Below are 26,335 nucleotides of genomic sequence, written 5' to 3' on the forward strand. Positions count from 1 at the left end.
ATGATACAGGTGAGAAGACCTGAAACATCACACAACACTCTCCTCTTTGGTACTCTGGGAATTCTCTCTCTCTATAGGGCCCATACTGTTTGCTCCACAATAGTAGCAGTCAGGGACAAGCGTAAGAGAGGATAGAGGATGGAGGGCACGATAATTGTCTCATCAGCTGCAGTGACTTCAGACTGGTACTGGTGGCAGCAGTAGATGTTGGAGGCATGCAGAGGCCAAATTGAGCTCAGTACCGCATCGCCATGTGCAGCCCAAATGATGTAACAATGTGGAGGGCTCCCTATAGCTCTGCATTGACATGATTGGTTGACGGTAGGTGGGGGTGGGAGGTCCTTTATAAACACAAACTCACTTCCTTGACAACTTTCTTCACAACAAGCTCTGCTCTGCTTCAACAACAATCTTTAAAAAAAAAAACTCAGCTCTGTGTCCCACAGATCCCTGCAAAGCTGGCTTGCCTAACCTGATACACAAAGGCAACTGATTAGCTGAGTTTAGAGTGTTGTGTGATACCAAAGAGGCAGTGGAGGCTTCTGAGAGATGGGTGCAGCCAGTTTATCAGAACACATCTATTAAGCAATTTTGTTTTCTCTGCCCCCCCCCTCTTCTCGCTCTCTGTATCTGTCTCTCTTGCAGTATCCTGTTTGGTAATTTAGTGGATTTTAACCAGCTTTCCTCAGCGTGTATGTCTTGCTTTGTCTCTCCATGGCCTTGTTTCAAGTCAATTCAAGGGGCTTTATTGGCATGGGAAACATATGTTAACATTGCCAAAGCAAGTGAAGTCTCCTTGTGTTGTTCTCTCCCTCTCCTCATCTCTCACGACAATGTCATGTTATGAGACTTTCACACTCATCCGACTTCCTTGTGCTGTTTTTAAAATACACTGTTTATTTCTCTCACAAACACACACAGCTCATGACATACTGTACATTCATATCATGTCTGTCGTTGATTCTCTCCTCTCTCCACCCTCCCCCTCCATGCAGCAATACAACCAGTTGTGTATCAAGATCCTGGGAGACTGTTACTACTGTATCTGTGGCCTGCCTGGTTACCGTGACGACCACACAGCTTGCTCCATCATAATGGGCCTGGCCATGGTGGAAGCCGCCTTGTTAGTTAGGGGAAGGACAAGAGTGCGTGCGTGCACGTGTTCTCCCTGCGTGTCCACATCTCCCAGAGGACCATGGAGAGTTTGACCTAGAGCTGGGAAACTGAGGGGAGAGGTATAAGTACCTGCTGGAGAAAGGCATAGACACATACCTGTTGCTGGTACCCAAGGAAACCACCCAGGTCAACGGACTCAACGGGGTGGTGAGAGATGACCTTTTTCTGTCTGGCATGGTTCTGTAAATGAAATGTTTTATAATCCTCTCCCTCTGTCTCCCCCCTCGTTTTTCAGAACGGAAACTCTCCCCAGTTGATTAACACCACATAGACCAATGGGAGCATTGGCTCTGTCCGGGCCACGCCCATAGAGTGCAAACAGGAAGACACACAGGTACACCTAAGCCGTAGCCCTTTCCTGCAGTCAAATGACTAGTGACCTCATGGGTGGAATGTTATTCATATTTTTCATAATTTTATAATAAACATTATTTCAAAAAAACTGCCGAAAATCCAGTGTTTCTATGTCAAACGGTTTGGTTATATTTCAGTCTTCTGTGATGTACATAACTCAAAATGTAATACATTTCAACATTTTTAATCCCATAACCATGTGTGTGAGGTGTATACTTCTGTTTCAAAGTAGATTTGTTTAAGTCTACCAAGAAACACTCTGTGTGACCCTGATTTTTAAATTTTTCAGTTTAAGATTTCCTTTAGATTTGACTAAGTGTGTGAATTTCACTGTGAGCCTATTTATGACCTTTGACCTGTGATGCCTAAGTGACGAGCCCTCCTACTGAACCTGGAGCTGCTGGAGAGAGAACGAAGAGACGTAAGTGAGGAGGAGAAGAGGAAAGAGTAGATAGAATAGGGGGTTGCTCCGAGAACCCCAAACACTACAGCTACATGGCGGTGCTGTCGCTCGTGGCGACCACCATATACTGGTGCGGGTCAGCCAGCTGGTCAAGCTGGGGCTCATGCTGCTGGTAGTTGTGACAACGGGTGTCGTCAACATCTACAGCTGGAGGGACATCTACGAACTATATGACTTCATACGATTTACCAGCTACAAGTGAGGAACAATAACCCCTCAAGTGGTGCTAAAAACATGTACTGAAATGGTACGTAGGTCAAGTGTAAAGCTGTGGAAACTCAATATGTCCCCTCTCGCTCTCCCCCATCTTCTCTCTGTCCTCAGGACATCTGTAGTCCCTTCCAAGTCCCTGATGACAGTGATGGTCATTATCATGAGGATAAGCTTCTACTACTTTGCCAGACATGTGAGTCACCTCCTCCTGACCATCCTCACAATCACACCTCAGAACCAGATTGAGTCAGACCTCAATGAGCCTCAGCCTGTAACTCGTAAATAATAATAATAATAATCTTGTTACTGATTCCCCCAACAACAATAGTCTGTAGGAGCTTCCCCCACACTCTCCTCTTCCTCACCTCTCTCTTTCTCACACACATACACCTAGGTGGAGAGGCAGTCAAATAAGCTGTTCTTGTGAAAGATTGAGGTGCATGACCAGAAGGTTAGGGTGTTTGAGATGAATCACTGGTCACCAACATGCTGCCTGAACATGTCGCCCAACACTTCCAGGGCTCTAAGAGAGGCGAGGTGAGAGAAGGAATGGAGAGTAAAAAGATAGAGGGAAAATGAAAATACAAACAAGAAGGGAGAAAGGGTATGGGAAAAAAATACAGCGAGTTGTAAACGTTTTTCTTCCCCATCAGTTTTGTTTCTCCTCTGTAGGAGCTGTACAGCCAGTCAAATTATGAGAAGACTACATAGCTGCGGGAAGTAGTTTAGAGGTGGGGCTGCTGCGATTTTTTTCCGTAGATGAGGGGGAGTCGGCGACTGCACACAAGTAGACACACTTGACAGTGTGAGTCATCTTAACCCACTGTGTGTGTGTGTGTGTGTGTGTGTGTGTGCGTGCGTGCGTGCGTGCGTGCGTGCGTGCGTGCGTGCGTGCGTGCGTGCGTGTGTGTGTTTTAGTATAGTAACTGAATAATTGGATAACATGTGGCTTTCTCATGGCTTAGTTTAGGAAAATAAATATGAATTAACTGACTTATTTTGGAAAGAATTTTCAACATATAATATCACATGTACAGTTGAAATCGGAAGTTTACATACACCTTAGCCAAATACATTTAAACTCAGTTTTTCACAATTCCTGACATTTAATCCTAGTAAAAATTCTCTGTCTTAGGTCAGTTAGGATCACCACTATTTTAAGAATGTGAAATTATATATTTCAGCTTGTATTTCTTTCATCACATTCCCAGTGGGTCAGAAGTTTACATACACTCAATTAGTATTTGGTAGCATTGCCTTTAAATTGTTTCACTTGGGTCAAATGTGTCAGGTAGCCTTCCACAAGCTTCCCACAATAAGTTGAGTGAATTTTGGCCCATTCCTCCTGACAGAGCTGGTGTAACTGAGTCAGGTTTGTAGGCCTCCTTGCTCGCACACGCTTTTTCAGTTCTGCCCACACATTTTCTATAGGATTGAGGTCAGGGCTTTGTGATGGCCACTCCAATACCTTGACTTTGTTGTCCTTAAGCCATTTTGCCACAACTTTGGAAGTATGCTTGGGGTCATTGTCCATTTGGAAGACACATTTTAGACCAAGCTTTAACTTCCTGACTGATGTCTTGAGATGTTGATTCAATATATCCACATACTTTTCCTTTCTCATGAAGCCATCTATTTTGTGAAGTGCACCAGTCCCTCCTGCAGCAAAGCACTCCACAACATGATGCTGCCACCCCCGTGCTTCACGGTTGGGATGGTGTTCTTCGGCTTGCGAGCTTCCCCATTTTTCGGCCAATGTGACAAAGGGGTGACTCCATGACCTGGACACAGCGCGAACTAAGCTAAGGGGAAATCAATCTCCTAAAAAAGAAAACACAATCACTCGAAAATCATTCCCGTGAATTCAATGTGCGGGTCATATGACTTGAAACTGGTGTGGAAGTGGGCAACCCAACTTCCTTCATGACCAATCATTTCTATGAACTGTTTTGTCAGGAGAAGCAAGGCGCACGGGTCCCCTCCGGAACAGATCCCAGTGTATAATTGTTGGAATCCACAGTTTTTAAGTCAAACGGCAAATTGTTCGCCTCAAAGCGGAACCGGGAGCTCTTACTTATGTGGAGAAGAGGATCAGCATCTACCCAGATCTGAGTGCCGAACTGCTGAAACAGATGACGACCTACAGTACAATGAGGTGAGATCAGAGCTATGCAAGCTAAACCTGAGATGCGGCTTCATCCACCCGGCAAAACTCATCATAACCTTCCAGCATACAACACACGTTTTCCACTACCAAGGAGGCTCAATACTTCCTTAAGAAACACATCAAGCCCAACACACAAAAGGGACGAGCCGACAGATATATTCAGATATTCTGTCCATGCACAATCATGCAGCCTAGCCTATGGCTGTGATGCTGCCCTCAGCATAAAACAACAAGGACACCCTTCAATTGGGTAAAAGGAACACTTATTATTATTATTGTTATTGCTGAACATTGGACTTCATTCTCATTATATTGCCTATGGTCCAGGACATTTAGATAATGATAACTTCACACCAATTAATGAACAATGGACAATATATTAAAGTGTCATACAGACTGGGGCTGCTTCCTTGTGGGGCTACAGCGCATTACATGGGCTAAACTGTTTAGAATAGATGGCCAGTCCCAAATTGAGGGTACTTTATGTTTAAAGTCATTTAGACCATATTGCTAATAATAATGAAGATAATGGATCAATTATCAATCAAAGCTATTACTCCTACAGCCATCCTATTTGACTCTTTAGCCTTGCAAATCTGTTGTTATATCTAGCCTACTTATTTTCTCCTTCTTTTCATCAAGTCTGCAAACTTACATTTAAAGGTCTGAAGGGGTACATGTTTACTTATTTCATGTTTTAGTTTCTTTCTCTCTCAATACCTTAAGATCCCCCCAAAAAATGCTGCTTAAGAGAGTTAATATTTAAGGAAGTGGGGGAATGGTTCACAGGGGGGTTCTGGGTGGGGAACAACCAATGGGTGGGTGTCCCTGTGGGTCATGCTTTTTGTTTCACATAAATGGGCTTATTAACACTAAAGATAACAATTACATCATTAATAATACATGAAAAAATGGTTTAACAATGGCAACGCTAGCTATTCTCTCTTAGAATTTGAAAGGCCTAAACTGTCCTATTAAACGTTCCAGCTGTCTTGATATTCTAGAAAGAAACCATGTTGATATAGCAATGCTCCAAGAAATACACCTGCTCCAAGAAACACACGTGCTCCAAAAGAACTCACAAAGAATAGAGAACCATTTGTACAAACTGGATGCTTTTTCATCAGCCCCAAACAAAACTAAAGGTGTAATCATAATGATACATAAGGAACAAAACATCACCATCTTCGGTAAAGACCAAGAAGGCAGAATCACTTTCCTGAAAGTTATCCATAATGTAAAGAAAATTTCCTTTATTATTGTGTACGCTCCAAATTCATAAATATCTGCAATTCCATCTGGTTATTGGGACAGACATGAATGCCATTTTGTACATGCGAGACAAATCTAATAAGAACAACAATAATCCACAAGCAACCAAGGCTCTCCAGCATATACTCTCTGATTACAACCTCATTGAAGCCTGGTGAGCTCATCACTCTAAAGCAAAATAGTACACTTTCTACGCAAACAGGCATAAATCATTCTCACAAATCGATTACATACTATTATCTACAAGTCTATTTTCTTTAATCAAGCAAATAGAAATTCGACCAACGTGCTTTACTGACCACCACGCTTACTACTGCCAACTTCAAATTTCAGAATCTCCTGAAAGAGCCACAAGATGGCATTTCAATGTTTCATTACTACAAAATCCTACATTCTGTGATCAATTTGAAATTGAACTAAATAAATTAATAATGATCAATAAAAATTCAGTGGATGACCCTCGGATTCTATGAGATGCCACCAAAGGTGCCATCAGATTGCCATCAGATTTGGAAATGTTTGTTAAGTGCATTGTTAAGTTCACAACGAACACTGTTTTCAGACCTGGTAGCTATTACTCTTTCCAAAGTCAAGACAGAACTTAATTTATCGATAAGACAGAGAGCAGAATTTGCCATCCATCGAGTTAGACTCAACCATTATGTCCATGGTAATCGTCCCAGTCGTTTACTGGCCAACAAGGTATGCAGTAATGATCAATTAGCTGATATAGCAACTATTGAATCTGAAACAGGGAACTACGATCAGAACCCAAATGAATCAAAGATTCTCCCCGCTTCTATAAAGAACTGTACACCTCTGATTTTAAATCCACACCAAGCCAGACTAAGTCCTTTCTAAAATAATTAAGAACTCCTCTTCTCTCAACAGAGGAAGACACCTCGCTGGGAGCCCAAATCTCTTTAAATGAACTCAAAAGGGCATTGGATAGCATGAATAAAGGCAAATCACCTGGATGGGCCGGTATTCCTCCTAAGGTCTATTTACAATTAGGTCCACTATTGCTCAAAATTATTAATACAGCTGTTCACAAGGTTCATTTGGGAGAGATGTGAATACAGCACTAATTTAGTTTTTATAAAAATAAAAAAAGGTAAGATGCTACCCAGTGTTCTCACTATTGCCCCCTATCTTTGATAAACACAGACATTAATTTGTTTTCCAAAATATTTTTGTCCAGTCTCGAAGACTTACTTACTCAAATTAGTCCACACGGCCCAACGCAGGTTTTTTTTAAAAATACATTTATTCTCTGTTGACTGTCACACTCTGATCTGTTTCACTTGTCTTTGTGCTTGTCTCCACCACCCCTCCAGATGTTGCCAATCTTCCCCATTATATTTATACCTGTGTTCTCTGTTTGTCTGTTGCCAGTTTGTTTTGTTTTGTGAAACCTACCAGCGTTTTCCCCCTTGCTCCTGTCTGTTCTAGTTCCTGTTTTCTAGTTGTTTACGGTTTTGACCTTTCTGCCTACCCTGACCCTGAGCCTGCCTGCCGTTCTGTACCTTGCCTCACCACACTGGATTATTGACCCCTGCCTGTTTTTACATATCTTGCATTACTCATCTCATTTGTATATAGTGTATTCTATACTATCTATTGCATCTTAGCCTATGCTGTTCTGACATCAATATATTTATATTTATATATTCTTATTCCATTCCTTACTTAGATTTGTGTGTGTTAGGTATTTGTTGTGGAATTGTTAGATATTACTTGTTAGATATTGCTGCACTGTCGGAACTAGAAGCACAAGCATTTCGCTACACTCACAATAAATAAAATCTGCTAACCATGTGTATGTGACCAATACGATTTGATTTGATTTTGATTTGATCCGAAGGGAGAAGACGCATGTTTCTGAGGACTTTTTATTGTCAACAGTAACACGAATGTCTGAATGTCATCAAAATGTAAGTAGCAGGGTTTAAAAAAAAAAGTTTGACATGCTGTGTAGGGTACTAGGGTGTAACTATCCCCCTGGGTAACTGCCCCACCCCCCCTGTATTTCACATAAAAACCACAATATGTCACCAAATTATTTTCCCAACACTTTCCCTGGCTGCCACTGCTCTTGCTCAACGAAAGATTTCCTTTGTGTCATCACAACTTTGGGAGATATTTCAACAAAACTATTTTGTGGTAAGTTTATCAATTTAAAAAAAAATGTTTTTAGTTGTAGATATAATCCAATGAAGTTATATCTATAATTGTTTTTTAAATATACAAGTAGGAAAGCCTTAAGATAAATAATCCACTAATGCCCAGTTAGCGCCAGTTTATGCTAATTTGCTAGCTAGCAACCTCACTAGCAGTAAATGCTAGCCAGCTAGCCAGCTGCAAGGAGTGCTAGCTAACAACCTTACTACCAGATCATCTGAGGTAAAATACATTAAAAAGATAATGTAACTAATTGAAGTGGTAAATGTTTCCACTAGTGACTGATAGCTTTACAGTTAATGTTACTTTAGAGTCTTTATGCTATTTTACACAGCATTTTATGTCATATTGCTGGATAGCTAGCTAGGTTTTTAAGAGACAGCTTTTCAATTGGCATCTCTCTCCCTGTTTTCAGTCACAGGTGGGGAATTGATTAGGTATGAGCAGTGCAGGAGGTGAACTCATGAGTTGGGCTTCAATTTTATTTGGGATAGCTTTATTTGTGACCTACAGTGCATTCGGAAAGTATTAAGACCCCTTGACTTTTTCCACATTTTGTTACGTTACAGCCTTATTCTAAAATGTATTAAATCGTTTTTTTCCCTCATAACGACAAAGCAAAAACAGGTTTTTATACATTTTTGCACATTTTATTTTAAAAAACTACTGAAACATCACATTTACGTAAGTATTCAGACCCTTTACTCAGTACTTTGTTGAAGCACCTTTGGCAGTGATTACAGCCTCGAGTCTTCTTGGGTATGACGCTACAAGCTGATTGGGGAGTTTCTCCCATTCTTCTCTGCAGATCCTCTCAAGCTCTGTCAGGTTAAGGAGTGGCTTACATCTGGTCACACTACCATAATGGCCTAATTGGTGGAGTCGCTGCATAGATGGCTGTCCTGGAATGTCCCACAGTTGACAATGCATGTCAGAGCAAAAACCAAGCCATGAGATCTAAGGAATTGTTCATAGAGCTCCGAGACAGGATTCTGTCGAGGCACAGATCTGGGGAAGGGTACCAAAAAATGTCTGCAGCATTGAAGGTCCCCTAAACTGTAGCCATTTATTTCCCTTTGTAGTTTATTCGCCTAAGCATGGCCTTCATCCACATACCATTTCTTACCAAACATTGCTTTTTTGTGTCAGCAATTAAACATTGTTCTTAGGGGGGGCTAGATACCCCCTAGTACCCTAATAATAGGTAATTACCACTAATTACTTACTGGTACTTTGATACGTTTCAGCCATATGTTCTACTGTATGGCTGTTGCTAATTTTGATGTAGGAGTTGCCAATACTGCTATCCGTATTATTTGTTGTTTGTTATTATTCTGTACAGCCATTGATGTTATTGTTGTTTTGGTTGCACAAGTGCTTTTGCAGAAGTAGTTTGGTTGATGTATTGGCGGGCATTGTCTTTTGCATGCACACGCTACCGCAGCGTTTTCCGTGGTGGCCTTTATTAAGGTGTTTTATTGTGGTGCCATGGGCGAGCTTCTAGAGTCATCCCAGACCGTTCTTGGAGGTTGCTCATGCGCAGAGTAATTTATGACCCTGTGGCGGCAGGGCAGATCTGATGTCTCATCTTGACCCTTTGTGCCATACATCTTGACCCTTTGTCAATCCAAGTAATTGGTTTCGCTTTCTCTCTCCAAGAGGTGAATGTTCAAGTTCATGTTATATTGATGCTGTGTTTATAGTCCTTTGTAGACATGTTGTAAGTGCATTTCAATTTGTAATTTTATTGAATTGAAAAACATCCGGCGCCGACAGAGATGGCCGCCTCGCTTCGCGTTCCTAGGAAACTATGCAGTATTTTGTTTTTTTATGTGTTATTTCTTACATTGTTACCCCAGGAAAGCTTAGGTTTTATTACATACAGTCGGGGAGGAACTATTGGATTTAATAGCATTGTCAACTCACCAACATTACGACCAGGAATACGACTTTCCTGAAGCGGATCCTCTGTTTGGCGCACCACCCAGGACAATGGATCGGATCCCAGCCGGCGACCCAAAACAACGGCGCTGCAGAAGGGGCAGACGGAGCGGTCTTCTGGTCAGGCTCCGTAGACGGGCACATCGCTCACCGCTCCCGAGCATACTATTCGCCAATGTCCAGTCTCTTGACAACAAGGTAGACGAAATCCGAGCAAGGGTTGCCTTCCTGGAGAGACATCAGAGACTGTAACGTTCTTTGTTTCACGGAAACATGGCTCACTCGAGACACGCTATCGGAGTCGGTATAGCCACCTGGTTTCTTCACGCATCGCGCCGACAGAAACAAGCATCTCTCTGGTAAGAAGAAGGGCGGGGGTGTATGCCTTATGATTAACGAGACGTGGTGTGATCATAACAACATACAGGAACTCAAGTCCTTTTGTTCACCTGACTTAGAATTCCTCACAATCAAATGCCGACCGCATTATCTACCAAGAGAATTCTCTTCGATCATAATCACAGTCGTGTATATTCCCCCCAAGCAGACACATCGACGGCCCTGAACGAACTTCATTTGACTCTGTGTAAACTGGAAACCACATATCCTGAGGCTGCATTTATTGTAGCTGGGGATTTTAACAAGACTAATCTGAAAACAAGGCTCCCTAAGCATAGCATATCGATTGCGCGACCCGGGCTGGCAAAACCCTGGATCATTGTTATTCTAACTTCCGCGACGCATATAAGGCCCGCCCCCGCCCTCCGTTCGGAAAAGCTGACCACGACTCCATTTTGTTGATCCCAGCCTATAGACAGAAACTAAAACAGGAAGCACCCGTGCTCAAGTCTGTTCAACGCTGGTCCGACCAATCGGATACCACGCTTCAAGATTGCTTCGATCGCGTGGACTGGGATATGTTCAGCATAGCGTCAAACAACAACATTGATGAAAACGCTGATTCGGTGAGCGAGTTCATTAGCAAGTGCATCGGTGATGTTGTACCCACAGCGTCTTTTAAAACATTCCCCAACCAGAAACTGTGGATTGATGGCAGCATTCGCGCAAAACTGAAAGCGCGAACCACTGCTTTTAATCAGGGCAAGGTGACCGGAAACATAACCAAATAAAAAACAGTATAGCTATTCCCTCCGCAAGGCAATCAAACAAGCTAAGCGTCAGTATAGAGACAAAGTAGAGTTGCAATTCAACGGCTCAGACACGAGAGGTATGTTGCAGGATCTACAGTCAATCACTACAGACTACAAAAGAAAAACCTGCCCCGTCGCGGACCACGATGTCTTGCTCCCAGACAAACTAAACAACTTCTTTGCTCGCTTTGAGGACAATACAGTGCCACTGACACGGCCCGCTACCAAAACCTGCGGGCTCTCCTTCACTGCAGCCAATGTGAGTAAAACATTTAAACGTGTTAACCCTCGCAAGGCTGCCGGCCCAGACGGCATCCCCAGCCGTGTCCTCAGAGCATGCGCAGACCAGCTGGCTGGTGTGTTTACGGACATATTCAATCAATCCTTATCCCAGTCTGCTGTTCCCACATGCTTCAAGAGGGCCACCATTATTCCTGTTCCCAAGAAAGCTAAGGTAACTGAGCTAAACGACTACCGCCCCGTAGCACTCACTTCCGTCATCATGAAGTGCTTTGAGAGACTAGTCAAGGACCATATCACCTCCACCCTACCTGACACCCTAGACCCACTCCAATTTGCTTACCGCCCCAATAGGTCCACAGACGACGCAATCGCAATCACACTGCACACTGCCCTAACCCATCTGGACAAGAGGAATACCTATGTAAGAATGCTGTTCATCAACTACAGCTCAGCATTTGACACCATAATACCCTCCAAACTCGTCATTAAGCTCGAGACCCTGGGTCTCGACCCCGCCCTGTGCAACTGGGTCCTGGACTTCCTGACGGGGCGCCCCCAGGTAGTGAGGGTAGGTAACAACATCTCCACCCCGCTGATCCTCAACACTGGGGCCCCACAAGGGTGCGTTCTCAGCCCTTTCCTGTACTCCCTGTTCACCCATGACTGCGTGGCCATGCACGCCTCCAACTCAATCATCAAGTTTGCAGACGACACTACAGTGGTAGGCTTGATTACTAACAGCGACGAGATGGCCTACAGGGAGGAGGTGAGGGCCCTCGGAGTGTGGTGTCAGGAAAATAACCTCACACTCAATGTCAACAAAACAAAGGAGATGATCGTGGACTTCAGGAAACAGCAGAGGGAGCAGCCCCCTATCCACATCGACGGGACAATAGTGGAGAGGGTGGAAAGTTTTAAGTTCCTCGGCGTACACATCATGGACAAATTGAAATGGTCCACCCACACAGACAGCGTGGTGAAGAAGGCTCAGCATCGCCTCTTCAGCCTCCTGAGGTTCAGCCTCAGCCTCCACCAAAAACACTAACAAACTTTTACAGATGCACAATCGAGAGCATCCCGTCGGGCTGTATCACCGCCTGATACGGCAACTGCTCCGCCCACAACCGTAAGGCTCTCCAGAGGGTAGTGAGGTCTGCACAACACATCACCGGGGGCAAACTACCTGCCCTCCAGGACACCTACACCACCCGATGTCACAGGAAGGCCAAAAAGATCATCAAGGACAACAATCACCCGAGCCACTGCCTGTTCACCCCGCTATCATCCAGAAGGCGAGGTCAGTACAGGTGCATCAGAGCGGGGACCGAGAGGCTGAAAAATAGCTTCTATCTCAAGGCCATCAGACTGTTAAACAGCCATCACTAACATTGAGTGGCTGCTGCCAACATACTGACTCAACTCTAGCCACTTTAATAATGGAAAAATGTATGTAATAAATGTATCACTAGCCACTTTAAACAATGCCACTTTATATAATGTTTACATACCCTACATTACTCATCTCATATGTATATACTGTACTCTATACCACCTACTGCATCTTGCCTATGCCGTTCGGCCATCACTTTTTCATATATTTTTATGTACATATTCTTATTCATTCCTTTACACTTGTGTGTATAAGGTAGTTGTGAAATTGTTAGGTTAGATTACTTGTTAGATATTACTGCATGGTCAGAACTAGAAGCACAAGCATTTCGCTACACTCGCATTAACATCTGCTAACCATGTGTATGTGACAAATAAAATTTGATTTGAGTGTAATGCCATTTTCCATTTATTCATGTACATACAGTGAGGAGAAAAAGTATTTGATACACTGCTGATTTTGAAGGATTTCCTACTTACAAAGCATGTAGAGGTCTGTAATTTTTATCATAGGTACACTTCAACTGTGAGAGACGGAATCTAAAACAAAAATCCAGAAAATCACATTGTATGATTTTTAAGTAATTAATTTGCATTTTATTGCATGACATAAGTATTTGATCACCTACCAACCAGTAAGAATTCCGGCTCTCACAGACCTGTTAGTTTTTCTTTAAGAAGCCCTCCTGTTCTCCACTCATTACCTGTATTAACAGCACCTGTTTGAACTCGTTACCTATATAAAAGACACCTGTCCACACACTCAATCAAACAGACTCCAACCTCTCCACAATGGCCAAGACCAGAGAGCTGTGTAAGGACATCAGGGATAAAATTCTAGACCTGCACAAGGCTGGGATGGGCTACAGGACAATAGGCAAGCAGCTTGGTGAGAAGGGAACAACTGTTGGCGCAATTATTAGAAAATGGAAGAAGTTCAAGATGACGGTCAATCACCCTCGGTCTGGGGCTCCATGCAAGATCTCACCTCGTGGGGCATCAATGATCATGAGGAAGGTGAGGGATCAGCCCAGAACTACACGGCAGGACCTGGTCAATGACCTGAAGAGAGCTGGGACCACAGTCTCAAGGAAAACCATTAGTAACACACTACGCCGTCATGGATTAAAATCCTGCAGCGCACGCAAGGTCCCCCTGCTCAAGCCAGCGCATGTCCAGGCCCGTCTGAAGTTTGCCAATGACCATCTGGATGATCCAGAGGGGGAATGGGAGAAGGTCATGTGGTCTGATGAGACAAAAATAGAGCTTTTTGGTCTAAACTCCACTCGCCGTGTTTGGTGGAAGAAGAAGGATGAGTACAACCCCAAGAACACCATCCCAACCGTGAAGCATGGAGGTGGAAACATCATTCTTTGGGGATGCTTTTCTGCAAAGGGGACAGGACGACTGCACCGTATTGAGAGGAGGATGGATGGGGCCATGTATCGCGAGATCTTGGCCAACAACCTCCTTCCCTCAGTAAGAGCATTGAAGATGGGTCGTGGCTGGGTCTTCCAGCATGACAACGACCCGAAACACACAGCCAGGGCAACTAAGGAGTGGCTCCGTAAGAAGCATCTCAAGGTCCTGCAGTGGCCTAGCCAGTCTCCAGACCTGAACCCAATAGAAAATCTTTGGAGGGAGCTGAAAGTCCGTATTGCCCAGCGACAGCCCCGAAACCTGAATGATCTGGAGAAGGTCTGTATGGAGGAGTGGGCCAAAATCCCTGCTGCAGTGTGTGCAAACCTGGTCAAGAACTACAGGAAACGTATGATCTCTGTAATTGCAAACAAAGGTTTCTGTACCAAATATTAGTTCTGCTTTTCTGATGTATCAAATACTCATGTCATGCAATAAAATGCAAATTAATTACTTAAAAATCATACAATGTGATTTTCTGGATTTTTGTTTTAGATTCCGTCTCTCACAGTTGAAGTGTACCTATGATAAAAATTACAGACCTCTACATGCTTTGTAAGTAGGAAAACCTGCATAATCGCCAGTGTATCAAATACTTGTTCTCCCCACTGTATATATACATTGCATAGTTATAACCCTTATCTAATACTTTTTAAATGTGTGCATATCTTTGTCTTATAAAACTGCAGCAATTCCAAGTCGTCATTCGGATTACCAAAATCATATAAACATCTTCAAATGGAAACGTGTATGTGTGTGTGTGTGTGTGTGTGTGTGGTGGTGACTATCAAGAGTACAGTGATGGGCCTCAACATCATCTTATAACCGGACAGCACTATAGAAGGCAAAACCAAACCAATCAGTTATAAGTATATAGCGGGTGAGGGTATTCACAGCCGACCGCTCAGAAAAGGTGAGGGCATACCAGCCAACCGTTTTTACATGGTCCTTCTAGCTGGATTTAGTGACCAACAGTTTTTTACATGGTCCATCATTTCTCCAGATTTAGCGACCAATAGTTTTTACAAAAATACTGTATACAAATCCCTCAGCCATAGTTATAACAGGCAATCCAACCTCAGTAGGTGGAATAATATCCCAGTTGCTTTGTCACGATCGTCTAATGAATTAACGGCCCAAGGCGCAGCGTACGTAGAGTTCCACATGTTTAATAAAATGAAACTAACAAAAACAACAAATAAGAACAAACAATACGTGAAGCTCAAGCAGTGCTCACAGGCAACTACACAGAAACAAGATCCCACAAAAACCACCCACCCACCACCCACTTGGGAGCTAGGCCCACCCACCACCCACTGGGGAGCCAGGCCCAGCCAATCAGAATTAGTTTTTTCCCCACAAACGGGCTTCATTACGGTCAGAAATACTTCCCAGTTTCGGTCTTAGACAATCCTGCAGGTGAAGAAGCCGGATGTGGAGGTTCTGGGTTGGCATGGTTACACGTGGTTTGCGGTTGTGATGGATGTACTGCCAAATTCTCTAAAACAACGTTGAAGGTGGCTTGTGGTAAAGAAATTAACATTACATTCTCTGGCAACAGCTCTGATGGACATTCTTGCAGTCAGCATGCCAATTGCACTCTCCCTCAAAACTTGTGGCATCGTGTTGTGTTTGACAAAACTGCACATTTTAGAGTGGCCTTTTGTCCCCAGCACAAGGTGCACTTGTGTAATGATGCTGTTTAATCAGCTTCTTGCTATTCCACACCTGCCAGGTAAATGGAATATCTTGGCAAAGGAGAAACGCTCACTAACAGAGATGTAAACAAATGTGTACACAACATTTTAGAGAAATACACTTTTTGTGCGTGTGGAAAATTTCTGGGATCTTTTATTTCAGCTCATGAAACATGGGACCAGCATTTTACATGTTGCGTTTATATTTTAGTGTAGTATGCAAAGAGGGAAAGACGTAGGAGGACTATTCGTACCAAACTTTAAAATTGTATTTCCAGTCACTAGCATTTCGCCCCATCTTAAATTGGTTTAGACTCTGATTATTCTGCTCCCTTGCTGAGTATAGAGAGAAATATGATGTCTCCTATTGCCCTGGAAGAGGTGGTCATCACTGATATATCCCTTAATCAGGATCGGACCCTTTAAAAAAATAATTGCCTAAAATGACATACCCAAATCTAACTGCCTGTAATGATGTACACTGAGAGTCGGGAAGCAAGTTCAGGGAGTGAATACATTTAAATAATACATGAACAAAACATGAAATACGAACAGCGCACCGACATGAAACAGCAACAGAAACAATGACGACTGGTGTGCGCCATAACGAGCAGCCTGGTGACCTAGAGGCCGGAAAGGGAGAACACGTGACACTGCCTGTAGCTCAGGATATGCATATTCTTGATACCACTTGAATGGAAAAAGTTTGTGGAAATCTGAAATTAATGTAGGAGAATATAACACATTAGATCTGGTAAAAGATAATACGAAACAAAAAACATGCGTTTTCTATAAATAAATCAAATAATCTTTGAAATGCAAGAGGCCATAAAATCACATAGGAGTTTAAGCGCAATATAGATTTTGGCCACCAGATGACAGCAGTGTGTGTGCAAAGTTTCAGACTGATCCAGTTTACACTATGCCCTAAACGGACTTGTGCATGCGCCATCGTGTGCAAATTGATTTTGTCCCCCCACACCAAACGCGATCACGACACGCAGGTTGAAATATCAAAACGAACTCTGAACCAATTATATTAATTTGGGGACAGGTCGAAAAGCATTAAACATTTATGGCAATGTAGCTCGCTAGCTTGTAGTTTCTAACTAATTTGTCCTATTTAGCTAGCTAGCTTGCTGTTGCTAGTTAATCTGTCCTGGGTTATAAACATTGAGTTGTTATTTTACCTGAAATACATAAAATCCTCTACTCCGACAAATAATCCACACATAAAACGGTCAACCGAATCGTTTCCAGTCATTTCTCCTCCTTCCAGGCTTATTTTTCTTCTTTGTACTTTATATGGCGATTGGCAACTAACTTTCATATAAGGTGCATTTCCACAACCGACCTCAGTTCATCTTTCAATCACCCACGTGGGTATCTTTTCCTAAAAACCAATGAGAAGATAGCACATGGGTATATGCTTCTAAAAACCAATGAGCAGATCGGAGCGGCAGGACTTGCAGCGAGTTCTATGTTACAAGTATAATCACCTATTTTAGCGCCTGGCAACGCAGACGCTCGTTGGTGCGCGCGAGCAGTGTGGGTGCAATGATTGACTAACATGTATGTGTAAATGTATATAGCAACGCTCGTGCACGCGACGGGTCCGGTTTGGGCATGGTGTTACATTACTGCACAACATTTTGATTCAAGTCTGCCCAAATGTGCCGAATTGGTCAATTGATACATTTTCAAGTATATAACTATAGAGAACATCCACAAATGATATGGTAATAAAAGTTTACACACTCCCAGGAAGGTCATACATTATTTTCCCTACAGAAAAGACACCAAGACACTAACCATCACACATCTAGATGGCAGGGTGGGTGTGGGGCCAGAAAAAGCAGTTGTTCAAACTGTAGAACCCAGTTCCTACATTTTAATTTAATTTACCTTCAGAGGTGAATGTATCAAACCAGTTGCCGTGATAAAAGTTATTTATTGTTGTGCACTCTCCTCAAACAATAGCATGGTATTTTTTCAATGTAATAGCTACTGTAAATTGGATAGTGTAGTTAGATTAACAAGAATTTCAGCTTTCTGCACATATAAGACATGTCTATGTCCTGGAAAGTTGGCTGTTACTTACGTCATTCTAGTGACATTAGTGTACGTTAGTAACAACCATCCCGGTATAGGGACACCGATCCCGTAGAGGTTATTAAAGCTGAAATATGTAACTTTTTGGGCGACCCAACCAAATTTACATAGAAATGTGAATTATAGATCTGTCATTCTCATTGAAAGCAAGTCTAAGAAGCTGTATATCTGTTCTATGTGCGCTATTTCTATGCTTCTTGTGCATAGGTTTAGTTTTTGCATCTTTCACTTTTGGTTTTGTACACCAGCTGAAAATACAATATTTTGGGTTATTGAAAATGTTTTTCACAGTGGTTTCGATGGTACAATGGTTCTCTACACTGTACATTGCATGTTTTGTCACATAAACAGAAATTAGGCAAAACTATTAGAATTTTTGCAACCTGGAAATGGCAGAGCTATTTCTGCATATTGCTTTAGTCCTATTATTATTGCTAACACGATTTCTATTTGGCTCAAAATTAAAAAATTAAAAATTTAACTGAGAATCAACATGGCAAGCCCATACTCCAATATTTCACAATAATGCTTTGTGATCTGGAGGGCGGCCTTTTGCATCCCTCCCATTGGTCCAAATGTGGAATCGGTACCCTTACCGATGTCATGGACAGTCATGGTTGCAGAACATTCCATGATTTGAAAGATACACATTACCAGGCAACTCCTTTTTTCTATATTTACAACTTAGGTCAGCTATGCTGGCCTATGGAGTCCCTTGCGAAACCCAACTACCGAACCATCCAATGATGGTATTTATAAATAAATTATCTGGGTTCACAAAAGGACTGATCTACATTTAAAAAAAGTATGGTCCTCAGATCTAATTGAATCTGAACAACCCCTTCAACTGGAACAAAATATGGAAAAATATGACCTTTGCATCCCAAAATCCAAACCATAAATTTATACATTTTAAAACTTCTACTTGGTCACAATCCCGGATCCGGGAGCACCCCCATCAGTAAAAAAGCTGACTAGCATAGCCTAGCATAGCGTCACAAGTAAATACTAGCATCTAAATATCATTAAATCACAAGTCCAAGACACCAGATGAAAGATACACATCTTGTGAATCCAGCCATCATTTCTGATTTTTAAAATGTTTTACAGGGAAGACACAATATGTATTTCTATTAGCTAACCACGATAGCAAAAGACACAACTTTTTTTTCTCCACCATTTTTTTCCTGCATAGGTAGCTATCACAATTTCGACCAAATAAAGATATAAATAGTCACTAACCAAGAAACAACTTCATCAGATGACAGTCTGATAACATATTTATTGTATAGCATATGTTTTGTTAGAAAAATGTGCATATTTCAGGTATAAATCATAGTTTTACATTGCAGCCACCATCACAACTCTCACCAAAGCAACTAGAATAACTACAGAGACCAACGTGAATTACCTAAATACTCATCATAAAACATTTATGAAAAATACACAGCGTACAGCAAATGAAAGACAAAGATCTTGTGAATCCAGCCAATATTTCAGATTTTTTAAGTGTTTTACAGCGAAAACACAATATAGCATTATATTAGCTTACTACAATAGCCAACCACACAACAGCATTGATTCAAGCCAACAATAGCGATAACGAATAAACCAGCAAAAGATATTAATTTTTTCACTAACCTTCTCAAACTTCTTCAGATGACAGTCCTATAACATCATATTACACAATACATATAGAGTTTGTTCGAAAATGTGCATATTTAGCGGCACAAATCGTGGTTATACAATGAGAATAGTAGCCAAGCTGCCAACAAAATGTCGGGAGAAATCTTGGGAGAGGCACCTAATCTAATCAGTAACTAATCATAAACTTGACTAAAAAATACAGGTTGGACAGCAAAGGAAAGATACATTAGTTCTTAATGCAACCGCTGTGTTAGATTTTTTAAATTAACGTTACTACGACATACAGCGTGCGTTAAAGCGAGACCGCACCGAAATTAATGGCGGAATAGGAGTTTTACATTTTTCAACAGAACAACGAATTAACATCATAAATACTTCTTACTTTTTGATGAGCTCCCATCAGAATCTTGGGCAAGTTGTCCTTTGTCCAGAGGAATCGTTGCTCGGTTGTAGATTGTCGCCTTCAACTTTGGAATTAGCAGTAAACATTAGCCATGTGGCGAAGACGTGTCCAACTCACTATAACGCAGCACTAAGAAATATCCGAAAATCGCAATATACTGATATAACTCGGTTTAAAATAACAACATTATGATGTCTTTAACACCTATATCGAATAAAATCAGAGCCGGATATATCTAAGGCCTATAACGGGAGCTTCCCAGAACGCCATCCTCAGGTCTGTCTTGCGTCATGGCGAATGATGAAAAGACTGCACCCCACGTTCCAAGCCCATTTATATGGCCTCAGATCTGCCTAGCAACTCCATTCCAATTCTCACTATTTGCTGGCATCTAGGGGAAGGCGTATGCAGTGCATCTCGACCAATAGAAGACATGCAAATTAATAAACTGACCCCAGAACAGCCTGCCTGATTTCAGATTTCTCACTTCCTCATAGGAAGTTTGCTCCAACTTGAGTTCTGTTTTACTCACAGATATAATTCAAACGGTTTTAGAAACTAGAGAGTGTTTTCTATCCAAAATTAATAATAATATGCATATTGTACGAGCAAGAATTGAGTACGAGGCAGTTTAATTTGGGAACAAAATTTTTACAAAGTGAAAACAGCACCCCCTATTGAGAAAAGGTTTTAAGTTTGTTCACAGACGGTATTTAACAACAAGGAAACATTTTAGGATGAAATTGGCCCCAACTCCCAACAGTTCACTATGTCCCCTAAATCAGGTAGGCACATTCCTTCATATGATGTGGGAGTGCCCTGCAGATAAATGCTTTTGGGGCAAAGTTACAAAATGTATTTCAAAGTGCATGAATTTAAATATGAAATGCTTTGCATCTATTATGTTACTTAACGATGATAGCCCCTTGAATCTCTCAATTAATCAGAGAAGATTACTACTGGCAGGCAGTACTGCTGCGAGAAAAAAATAAATGTTGGCTCTAAGATGGCAATCACCTCACTCTCTCCCATTTAATCAGTGGATACAGTTACTATTACAAGTTATAACATTAGAATTATCTCCAGTGAGAATGAATGGTGCTAGTCAAGGAACAATTGAGGCCTGGACAAATACTGTATACTTGACTCTGTAAAGAACAGTCTCTGCTGAAGCCCCACACATACAAACCAATAATATATATTTATTTCGACTTTTGTTACTTTCTTTGCATTCAGGCCCACTAGGAAGGGGTGGTACTTGGGGTCTCTGGTCTTTGTGGGGGATGGTGGGGGTTGTAAGGGGAGACTCAGGGGATGGATGGTTGGGAGGGGGACTGATAAACAACCTTGGTTGCTGGGTGGGATGGGAAGGGGTGGGAGGAATGGTTTCTTTGGGTCGGGTTGGGGGGGTCTCTGTTCTTTGTATGGAGTCACACTCGAGAGCAATACAAACAGATCCGGTAACCACAGCAACTGATAACACTGAGCTCAATATATAGCATGTCTCATCAAGCTCAATGTAGGATCGGACCCCTTTTTTCAATTTTCACCTAAAATGACATACCCAAATCTAACTGCCTGTAGCTCAGGACCTGAAGCAATGATATGCATATTCTTGAAACCATTTGAAAGGAAACACATTGAAGTTGTGGAAATGTGAAATTAATATAGGAGAATATAATACATTAAATCTGGTCAAAGATAACACAAAGAAAAAAACATGCGTTTAAAAAAAGAGTATTTGAAACGGAAGAGAAAGGCCATTATATGACTTAGGACTCTAAGCACAATTTAGATTTTGGCCACTAGATGGCAGCAGTGTATGTGCAAAGTTTTAGACTGATACAATGATCCATTGCGTTAAAATCAAAATGTTGTATCAAGTCTGCCCAAATGTGCCTAATTGGTTTATTGATACATTTTCAAGTTCATAACTGTGCACTCTCCTCAAACAATAGCATGGTATTCTTTCACTGTAATAGCTACTGTAAATTGGACAGTGCAGTTAGATTAACAAGGATTTAAGCTTTCTGCCCATATCAGATATGTCTATGTCCTGGGAAATTTTCTTGTTGCTTACAGTGTCATGCTAATCACATTAGCGCACGTTAGCTCAACCGACACGCGGGGGGGACACCGATCCTGTAGAGGATAACGCATTGCTAATGGTGTTGGTGGTGTTGATGATGATGGTGTTGATGATGATTGTGATGAGGATAATGATGAAGGCTCTATTGCTCCTCTAGGCATTGTTAGAGCTTTGGCAGCACTTAGCTGACCTGGCAGACATTGCTCTGGCCATGAAGGTCATTCTCACCAAACTCAACAACAGTCTTTCAACAGCTTCATGCTTCGCATCTAAATGTGTGTGTGTGTGTGTGTGTGTGTGTGTGTGTGTGTGTGTGTGTGTGTGTGTGTGTGTGTGTGTGTGTGTGTGTGTGTGTGTGTGTGTGTGTGTGTGTGTCATAACATACCTCTCCCCCTTAGGTCTGAATAAGGGCTCTGTGTTGGCTGTAGTGATCTGTGCTCGTAGACCTCACTATGACGTCTGGGGCAACACAGTCAACATAGCCAGCAGAATGGAGTCTACAGGGGTGATGGGCAACATTCAGGTAACACACATTGTCCCATTTCCTCTCTCTCTCTCTTTCCCCCTTCTTTCTTCTCCATATTATCCTATCTTCTTCTCTCTTTTATCTTGATATACAGTGTGTCACGTTCGTCGTTTGGATGAAGAGAGGAGGACCAAGGCGCAGCGTGATAAGAATACATTCTTCTATTTATTTAACGAAACGAAGAACACTTAAACAAACTATGCAAAACAACAAACGAACGTGAAGCTAATTATTAAACAAGTGCAGACACAGGCAACTTACATATAGACAATAACCCACGAAATCCCTTAAGAATATGGCTGCCTAAATATGGTTCCCAATCAGAGACAATGATAAACAGCTGCCTCTAATTGAGAACCAATCTAGGCAACTATAGACATACAAACACCTAGACTAGAAAACACCTCATAAACATACAAAACCCATAGACAAGACAAAACACATAAATCCCCCATGTCACACCCTGACATAACCAAAATAATAAAGAAAACAAAGATAACTAAGGCCAGGGCGTGACACAGTGTTTTCATTCTAACCCTTATAAAACCTTATCATGGAGTGACGTCACATGGGTCGTACTGGTACGGATTTTAAGATCCCCAAAAATCTGCTGTTGGCGCCCATTCAAATTAGCCCCACGGCTGTCTTGTTAGATCTTAAATTAAATATCATGACTGTTTTCTCATTAGCTGCGAATTTTGTTAGGAAGGTGTTTGATTCTCCATTGTCCGGGAGAGAGGCTGCTAAGAACCTACTCCAACTGCGTCGAAACCGCGGAGTACCTGGACCTCTGGGAGGCCTTCAACATGGTCCCTTTACTCCATGTCGGGTCCGGAGACCAAGGCTATGGAGGAGTACATTGAGAACTCTCTCGCTGCAGGGAGTGTTCGTCCATCTGCCTCTCCCGCCGACGCAGGTTTCTTCTTTGTGGAGAAGGACAAAACCCTGCACCTGTATATCGACTAACGGAGCCTAGGCTTTCGACCCTCTTCAGGGAGCGACCCTATTCTCAAAGTTGGACCTTCGGGAACGCCTACAATCTGGCTTGGATACGGGAAGGAGATGAGTGGAATACAGCGTTAAACATGCTAGCGGGCACAATGAGTACTTGCTTATGCCATTTGGACTGACAAACGCTCCCGCTGTGTTCCAGGCCCTGGTGAATGATGTGCTCCGGGACATGCTGAACCGGTTCGTGTTTGTCTACCTCAACGACATCCTTGTCTTCTCCCGTTAAGCTCAAGAGCACGTCCTCCATGTCTGACAGGTCCTTCAGCGTCTCCTGAAGAAACAGCTTTTCGTTAAAGCGGAGAAGTGTGAATTCCATCGCTCCACCCTCTCCTTCCTAGGATACGTCATCGCTGCAGGACATATACAGATGGATCCAGACAAGGTGAGAGCGGTGGTGGATTGGCCTCAACCCACATCCATAGTGCAGCTGCAAAATTTTCTGGGATTTGCTAACTTCTACAGCCACTTCATCTGGGGTTAAAGCACCCTGGCTTCCCCCCTCTCAGCACTCCCCTCTCCCAAGGTTCCATTCACGTGGTCTCCAGACCAGGTGTTCTCGGACCTCAAGCATTGATTCACTACAGACCCCATCTTAATCCATCTGGACCTGTCCCCTCTGTTTGTGGTGGAGGTCGACGCCTTGGATGTCGAAGTGGGGGGCTGTCCTGTCCCAGCGTTCTGCCCAGGACCAAAAGCTGCACCCCTGCGCTTTTCTCTCCCATCGTCCTACCCCTGTTGAAAGGAACTATGATGTGGGTAATCGAGAACTCCTCGTCATCAAGATGGTGTTGGAGGAGTGGAGGCACTGGTTGGAGGGGGCGGAACACCCATTCTTAGTGTGGACTGACCATAACAACCTGGAATATCTCCACACCGCCAAGTGCCTCAACTTTAGGCAGGCTCGTTGGGTCCTGTTATTCACCCGTTTCACCCATTTTATTCCGCTTCCCAAGTTACCCTTAGCCAAGGATTCATGGACTTCCGGTCGACATGGTCTCCGATCGTAGTCCTCAGTTCTCGTCCCGGTTCTGGAAGACGTTCTGCACCCTCATAGGGTCGTCGGCCTGCCTATCCTCTGGTTATCACCCCCAATCTAATGGCCAGTTGGAGTGAGCCAATCAGAACCTGGAGACGGCTCTTTGTTGCTTCATCTCTGCCAACCTCACCACCTGGAGCCAGCAACTTGTGTGGTTGGTATACGCCAGTAACGCCCTTCCCTGCTCGGCCACTGGTCTCTCACCCTTTGAGTGTTCCTTGGGATACCCTCTGCCCAGATGATCGTCTGCCGCTGTCGCCGTACCTGGAAGAGAGCCCGGGTCGCTCTTCTAAAGACCACATCCAGGTATCGGCGACAGGCGGATTGCCACAGGGCCCCTGCTCCCCGCTATCGGCTCGGGCAGAGGGTATGGCTTTCCACTCCGGACCTGCCCCTCCGGGTGGAGTTGCGTAAACTTTCCCCCCGTTTCATCGGCCCTTTCCCCATCTCTGAAATCCTTAGCCCCTCTGCTTTCTTTTGTTGCCCCGCACCCTCCGTATTCATTCCACTTTTCATGTGTCTTGGATTAAACCTCTGCCTCACAGCCCTTTGTCTCCTGTTTCCTGCCTGCCGTCCTGTACCAACTATGAAATAACACACATGGAATAATGTAGTAACCAAAAAAGTGTTTAAACGAATCAAAATATATTTTATATTTGAGATTCTTCAAAGCAGCCACCCTTTGCCTTGATGACAGCTTTGCACACTCTTGGCATTTCTACAATGTAGAAAACAGTAAAAATAAAGAAAAACCCTTGAATGAGTAGGTGTGTCCAAACTTTTGACTGGAACTGTATGTGTGTTGTTATTGCTGGAATTCAGGATTTACTGAACAGTTTTAGGCTGAACTGCTTTCAATGGGGAGAGATTGCTTCCGTGGTTTTCATTGAAAACGTAACTTTCTCATATAGACCTGTGGACAATTTTTATCTGTCATTACCCTATGATGTACTGCCCCTAGGTGGTGGAGGACTGCTATAACATCATGAAGGAGTATGGATTCCGCTTTGTCCGGAGAGGGCTATCTTTGTCAAAGGGAAGGGGGAGCTACTAACCTTCTTCATGAAAGTAGCAACAGCACTGGTCCCACCACCACTACAGCCCTGCCTCACCAAGTAGTGGACCATTCCTGATCCACACCTGCTGATACAACAAACATAGTACAGATTACACATGGAGTCATCATTCTTATGTACATGAACACTCTGGAGACATGCTTTAACAGCTTAAATTGAAATGCCATGGGCAAGCGTACAGTTAAAGCATAGGCAAGCGTACCATTTAAGCATGTTAAGAAAAACAAAAACACTCACTTTTGTACTCCAATAGCCGCATCTGGATTCTCTGGCAACTGATAGAGTAGAGAAACTAGGCCTATTAACTTATACACCTTTATAATGAGCAGCACAGCTTGCTCTCTGAAAGATTAAATCATACATTTTTTACATTGATGGATACATGTACAATATGTTAGCTACTGTGTGTATATTCAGATATAGGCAACTACTTCATAGAACAACATATGTCACTCCACCCAAAGTCCATATTATGACTCCAACTAAACTAGTGTGACAGGACTTGTTTTGCCTTGAGTATGATTATCCTTTATGTTCTATTATTGTTTTCAAACAGTTGAGCTCAGGTTTTGTAAGATAATGCCACTTGAAATATTATGTATGTATAATGTGTTAATTAAAAATGTTTTAATTTCCTTTTATTAGGTCTGTGTGTATTTGAACCTAGTACAGAACAGTATTTCCAGCAATCCTCAGCACAGTGAAATGACTGTGAGTTGCAGTATTATTTCTGGTCTGGTTTCTGGTGTATAAAACTCAAGTTCCGCCA

General features: G+C 42.7%; 1 pseudogene; it reads left to right on the top strand.

Annotated features, from left to right (window-relative positions):
• Positions 1-25,623, top strand: LOC120023971 (annotated as a pseudogene).
• Positions 25,624-26,335: the final 712 nt, after the last annotated feature.

The sequence above is a fragment of the Salvelinus namaycush genome, chromosome 29 (genome assembly GCF_016432855.1).
Source record: "Salvelinus namaycush isolate Seneca chromosome 29, SaNama_1.0, whole genome shotgun sequence".
In the NCBI taxonomy this organism is placed as follows: domain Eukaryota; kingdom Metazoa; phylum Chordata; class Actinopteri; order Salmoniformes; family Salmonidae; genus Salvelinus; species Salvelinus namaycush.